Source organism: Dendropsophus ebraccatus, chromosome 2, assembly GCF_027789765.1.
Source record: "Dendropsophus ebraccatus isolate aDenEbr1 chromosome 2, aDenEbr1.pat, whole genome shotgun sequence".
NCBI classification, from domain to species: domain Eukaryota; kingdom Metazoa; phylum Chordata; class Amphibia; order Anura; family Hylidae; genus Dendropsophus; species Dendropsophus ebraccatus.
In genome coordinates this window covers 143,789,752-143,796,342 of record NC_091455.1, presented here as the reverse complement: position 1 = coordinate 143,796,342, position 6,591 = coordinate 143,789,752, and the positions used below count along the sequence as shown (strand labels likewise).

Sequence of the window (6,591 nt, the reverse complement as noted above, 5' to 3'; positions counted from 1 at the left end):
TCTTCTTGCTCCTTTTAAGCCTGATTAGTGGGGAGATGCGGAATATGATTGTTAGTGGAAGAGGGGGGGCGAACAACTCCGATAAAAACTTGTCCAGATATGTTTTTATCGCTTGTATAGAATAGTTAGTTGCATTCTGCCTAGGGGGCGTACATGTCTCACCAATATGCTACAACAACGTAATACAATAGGCGTCACCCACAGACTCTTCCATTAAACACATCCACACACATTCATTACTACTCAAGCTGCTGGAGGTAGTGGAGGTCTATAGGAGAACTATGTTTCATATTTCTACAACATCTAAGTTCGGATTATGAGGATAAAAGGTCAGTGCTTTATAGGGGTTCTCTTATCTCTATGATAAGACTAAGCGGACGTACGTTATACATTGGGGGCTATAGTGCGGTTAGTGTACATAATATGGACGGATGTGACGCCGTAGCAACCATAACACTTACTACATGTTTTATAGGGGTTCTCTAATCTCTATTATAAGTGTGAGAGGGGCTGGTTTATACATGGGAGGTTTGTGATTAGTGTGTATAATACGGGTGGGTGTGGGGACGTAGCAGCCATAACAGCCACGTCATACAGACTATGGGTGGGTTAGGAGCGTGGAAAAGTGGGTGGGAAAAATGTGACAGAGCCGGAAGGGGGCGTGTTGACGTGAAGGGACCAGTGGGTGGGGTTAGGAGCGTGGGAAAGTGGGTGGGGAAAACTGTCACAGAGCCGGAAATGGGCGTGTTGACGACCAGGGACCTGTGACGTCAGGGGGCGGGGCACCTGTCACCTCACTTCCGGTGGGCGCTTGACATGACATATGTATTATATACTACTACTACTACTACTACTAATAATAATAATAATAATAATAATAATAATCCATAAATATCTGTCATTGTTTATTAACAGGCGGAGTCCTTATCGGGCTGGTAGCTGCATTAGTCCTGTCTTTGGTTCTCATCATCTTCTGGTAAGTTCCTGCTGCTTATATTTCCTTACTACAGACTGCTCTAAGGTTACGGGATCTCTGCTACAAAGCCAGACATAAAGGGGGGCATTTATTAAGTCCGGCGTTTTTTACGCCGGACTTAAAAATGCCCCCGCAGCTCCGGCGCTACGGAGATTTATGTAGAGGCGGACTGCCTCTACATAAATCCCGTGCGCGCCGGTGCGCACCGCCGAAAACCTACGCCAGCTGAGGACTGGAGTAGGTTTTCGGCGTATATTTGGGCAGAACGGATGGTAAATCGCGCGGAGTCCGCGCCCTCCGTTCCGCCCACTGCACGCCCCCTTTCCGCCCCCCTGGCGTACTCGGCGGAAAGTGCCGATTTGCGAATATTTTATTCGCAAATCGGCCATTTGCGTATAAAAAAATACGCAAATCGGCACTTTCCGCCGAAAATCATCCGTTCGCAGGATGATACATGTGGCCCAAAGTCTTGAGGGGGATGGAAAAGGATAAATTTATGAATTTTGGAAATTCAGCTTCTTTTAGATCAACTGGTGACAGAAAGTTCTATAGATCTGTAATTTACTTCTGTTTAATAATCTCCAGCCTTCCAGTACTTATCAGCTGCTGGATGTCCTGCAGGAAGAGGTGTTTTCTTCCCACTCTGAACAATGCTGATTTATATTGCACATCTACATACTTTTATTCCATCAGTTGGTACACATAATAAGGGGAGGGCTGATAAATGAATAGACAAATGAATTTTGTCATATATACAAGGTTATCTAAGGACTTTACTTTGTTTCACAGTGCTTTTTATTGGATTCACCATTGTCATCACCGGAGGCCAGAAAACACAGAGTTAAAAGAAGTAGTTGTCCATGAACCGAGTAATAATTACTATATATAAAGGAGGAGGATGTGTCTTAAAAGGGTACTCAGAATTTTTTTTTCTTTCAAATTAACTGATGTCAGAAAGTTATAGAGATTAGTAAATTATTTGTAAAATAATCTCCAGTCTTCCAGTACTTATCAGCTGCTGTATGTCGTGCAGGAAATGGTGTATTTATTCCAGTGTTACACCGTGCCCTCTGTTGCCACCTCTGTCCATGCTAGGAACTTTCCAGAACAGGAGCAAATTTCCATAGAAAACCTTTTCTGCTCTATAGACAGAGGTGGCAGCAGAGAACACTGTGTCACACTGGAAAGAATACACCGCTCCGTGCAAGACATACAGCAGCTAAGTACTGAAAGACTGGAGATTTTGAAATAGAAGTAGATTACAAATCTATAAAAGTTTCTTAAACCAGTTGATTTGAAAGAAAAAAAAAAATCGAAATTGCATAATGGAGGGTCCCCATATTTAACCTTCTGTTAGTGTTATACTGAGTGTTGACCATTGTGAACTGTATTTTTTCTATAGTGCAGCAGGTAGAGGCTCATAACACAGGATAATTCTGGTGTCTTCTCTTTTACATTATAGACGTCCCAGCAGTGGGGAAAAAAAACAAGAGGGTGGACTTGTGGTTAGTATCATAAAGGAGGAGAAGACGACTATAATTGAACCCTACAAAATTAGTGACATCACCACATACCAGGAAAGAAAGATGGAGGAGGATGAGATTCTCATTGAGGAACCAACAAAGAAATTTGATTGCGAGCCGTGGACAACTGGAGAGGAGCATAAAAGATCCAAAACTAACAAAATCAGAAGGGTCCGCTCCTGGTGGAAGAAAAGGAAAAGGCGAAACCAGAGGAAGAAAAAAATGCAGAGAAGGGCATGTACATGGCTGTGCTGCCAATAACACCATGCCGGCCAGCCACCGATGCCGCAGAGAGACCACCTGACCACCCAAAAACCTGCCTGCTGCCAGGACCCAGATCTTATTCCAAATAAACATCAGACACCCTCTCTCCTCTGCAAAACCTTCACTCACAAGCACTTTGTCTCTACCTCAACCACCTGAATAATCGCCAGTATTTGTTGTATTGCACTAAACTGTATTTTTTTTTACCAAGTATACCTGTATTGTACTGAGTTTCTATAAGTAAACTGTTCTACTTTTCAAGTGTTCGATTCTGGCTTTTTTTTCCACACCCGCACCTATACACACCTACACTTGGGCTAAACCTGTCTCTGCTGGCAGGGCCCAAAACTGTCCAAGTGGGTCCTACACAACTCCAGGCTACCGTGATAAGTTCCCAAGTGACCCTAGACCCAATCAGCTAACACACCATTGTACCAGCTGACCCAGCAGTACATCACAATACCAGGCCAACCACGGTAGCACCTACGGCAGCTTCTTTATGGCCCACACACAGGGTAGGACTGGGCCACCGGGGGCCCCGGCCCCCCATGCACGCAGCACACTTACTGTCGGGCGGCAGGGCCCCCCGACAGTAAGTGCTGCGCTGGAGGCAACCCCCAGGGTGGTGTAGCAGGGCCCCTGCACTGCCGCTCCCCCCCTTCCTCTCCTCCCTCTTGTGACCTTTAAGCAAGACAGGTTGCAAGAGTCAATCTGGCCCCCCGGCTAATGCGTCACTTCCTGGGGGTGTCCCAAGGATTCCCAGGGAGTGCACGCATCAGGAACCTCAGTGTGCATTGGCCGGGACTTCCGGTACAGGGAGAATGTATTAGAGACGCTCTCTGTACCAGAAGTACCAGCCCCGACACACTGAGCTTCCTGATTTGTGTGCCGCCCAGGACACCCACAGGGAGCGACTCATCAGCCAGGGGCAGTAGAGAAGAAGACAGCAGCGATGGGGGAGCGAGTTGTTATGTGAGTTGTGTGTGTATTTTTTTTTTTTTAATCTCCTGTGCAGGGGGGCAGTGTATAAGGGGGATAATACAGGAGGGGACATCTATAAGGGGGAATATAATATACAGGGGGAGCCATCTATAAGGGGGAAAATACAGGGGGCATCTATAAGGGGGATAATACAGGGGGGCATCAATAGGGGGGATAATAGAGGGGAGGGCATCTATAAGCGAGATAATACAGGGGGCATCTATAAGGGGGACAACAAAGGGGTGACATCTATAAGGGGGAATATACAAGGGGGGCATCTATAAGGGGGAATATTCAGGGGGGGACATCTATAAGGAGAAATATACAGGGGGAACAGTCTATAAGGGGGATAACACTGGGGGACATCTATAATGGGGATAATACAGGGGGGGACAACAAAGGGGGGCCATCTATAAGGGGGCTAATACTGGGGGGACATCTATAAGGGGGATGATACAGGGGGCATCTATAAGGGGGGTAATACAGGGGGGCATCTATAAGGGGGATAATTAAGGTGGTCATCTATAAGGGGGAATATAATATATAGAGGGAGCCATCTATAAGGGGGATAATTCAGGTGGTCATCTATAAGGGGGAATATAATATATAGAGGGAGCCATCTATAAGGGGGTTAACACAGGGGGACATTGATAAGGGAGATCGTACAGGGGGGCATCTATAAGGGGGACAACAAAGGGAGGGCATCTATAAGGGGGAATATACAAGTGAGGCATCTATAGGGGGAAAATACGGGGGGAGGAGCATCTATAAGGGGAAAATAAAGGGGGGGCTTTCTATAAGGGGGATAACACTGGGGGGGACATCTGTAAGGGGCATAATACTGGGGGCCATCTATAAGGGGTACTACATAGTGGGGACCATCTATAAGGGGGAACACACAGAGGCCGTATACAATAGGGTATGCACAGAGGGGGCATCTACTATAGTGGACTGCGCAGGGGGCATCTATAGGGGGGGGGCTAAAGAGAATAGGGCCATATACTATAGGGAATTCACAGAGGGGGAATCTACTATAGGGGGACTACACAGAGAGGGTCTCTCTAGGAGAAGCACATGAGGTCATTTATATGGAAAACTAAACAAGGGGCCATCTATAAGGTGGCTACATAGAGGGGAGCATTTACTATAAAGGGGGATAACAGAGTCAGCCTTCCCACTAAATAAGGGTGTAAAGGGGACAATACAGATGTGCAGTTTGTAAAGAAATGAGGATGGTGAGGAGCCTTATATGTTTGTTTGGCAGATTCTGTGGATTCATGGCTCGGAGAAGTTCTCATAATGACCCAGGGCAGATGGAGAAGAAAATGAAAAGGATAGAACTCTGATCACAGAAGACGTCCCCTGTGAGTCACTGGAAATAACTGCACTGTAATGAATATGGAGTACAGAACCTGTGTAGAGCTGCGTTCACCTCTTTTTGACTGTATGAGGTGATAGTGATCTGTGTACAGTGGATTATACTCAGTAGCAGCAGTGGTGGTATTAGTCAGTATGTGGGGGTATTATTTGTTGCTTGCAATCTGGTATTGTGTTTTATTGAATTAAGTATACAGGATTTAGTCAGTAAAAATATGGTGGTGATAGTTGTGGTTGTGGTGTGGCGGTAATATTTTGCCTTCTTTACTATTATTGGTAATATTGGTCTCACTATACAGGATTTAGTCAGTAACAATATGGTGGTGATGGTAGAGGTTATGGTGTAGCGGTAATATTTCCCCCTTGTATAGTGGTATTATTGGTAATATTGGTCTCAGTATTCTGGATTTGGTCAGTAACAGTATGGCGGTAATATATATGGTGATATTTCCTTCCTATATACTGGTATTATTGGTAATATCTGTCTTTGTGTGTATATATATATATATATATATATATATATATATATATTCGAGGAAGGCGAGGGCCACGTTGACAGTCTGCAGCCCTCAGGATATGCTGGGAGTTGTAGTACAGTAGTACAATCCACTGATAACTGCTGCTGTAGACAGATGTATTGCTGGATCTTCAGGGCTGATGGTTGTGACCCACAGATTGTAGCCACCAGGAGACTCTGCACACAGTGATTTATTAAAAGGTTGTCCTCTCAGAGACTACAACTCCAAGCATACCCTGAGAGCTTTATAAATGTAGGGGGTTCTGAGAGTTTTAGTTCGACTAAAAATGTTATTCAGAATTGGTCACAGATACAGATGAATCCAGGAAAGGACCAGATCAGCATGTCATGTCTCATGGGTTCTTTATTGGTGGGCCCCAAGGATCATTTCCTCTGGTGGGCCTTAAGTACCCCAGTCCGACACTCTATCTCCTATCTATCTATCTATCTATCTATCTATCTATCTATCCATGTCCTATCTATCTATCTATCTATCTATCTATCTATCTATCTATCTATCTATCTCCTATCTCTCTATCTATCTATCTATCTATCTATCTCTCTTTCTCTCTCTCTCTATTTATCCATCTCCTATCTATCCTATCCACGCAAAAAAATGTGATGGTATCACAATGAAATATGGGAGAACAACTCACTGCTGGGAAGCTGGAGCAAAGTATTCTTTTTGAACCTTGGCTAGACACAGCGGCTTTCATCACCATAATAACGCACGGCATACCTGGGATGTGGCCAACCAACAAATCGTGACCTGGAGAGGTCTAGTTGAAAGAGCTGGAAAATACATTATACCAACAGGTATTTACCTGGAGATAATGGGTATCCGGCGAGTCAATAACACAAGTTTCGCTACGATGTTAGCAACTGGCCTAGATTCCCGCATGGGTCACTGCCGTCATGTGTGTATTACAGGCAACAGTGGGAGTTTCCCATAA

The 6,591-nt window shown here is 44.9% G+C and overlaps 1 long non-coding RNA gene across 1 annotated transcript; it reads left to right on the top strand.

Annotated features, from left to right (window-relative positions):
• Nucleotides 1-243: 243 nt before the first annotated feature.
• Nucleotides 244-2,984, top strand: LOC138784686 (uncharacterized). Its single transcript, XR_011361906.1, has 3 exons — nt 244-329; nt 916-976; nt 2,439-2,984. It is a non-coding gene; the product is annotated as an uncharacterized lncRNA (long non-coding RNA).
• Nucleotides 2,985-6,591: the final 3,607 nt, after the last annotated feature.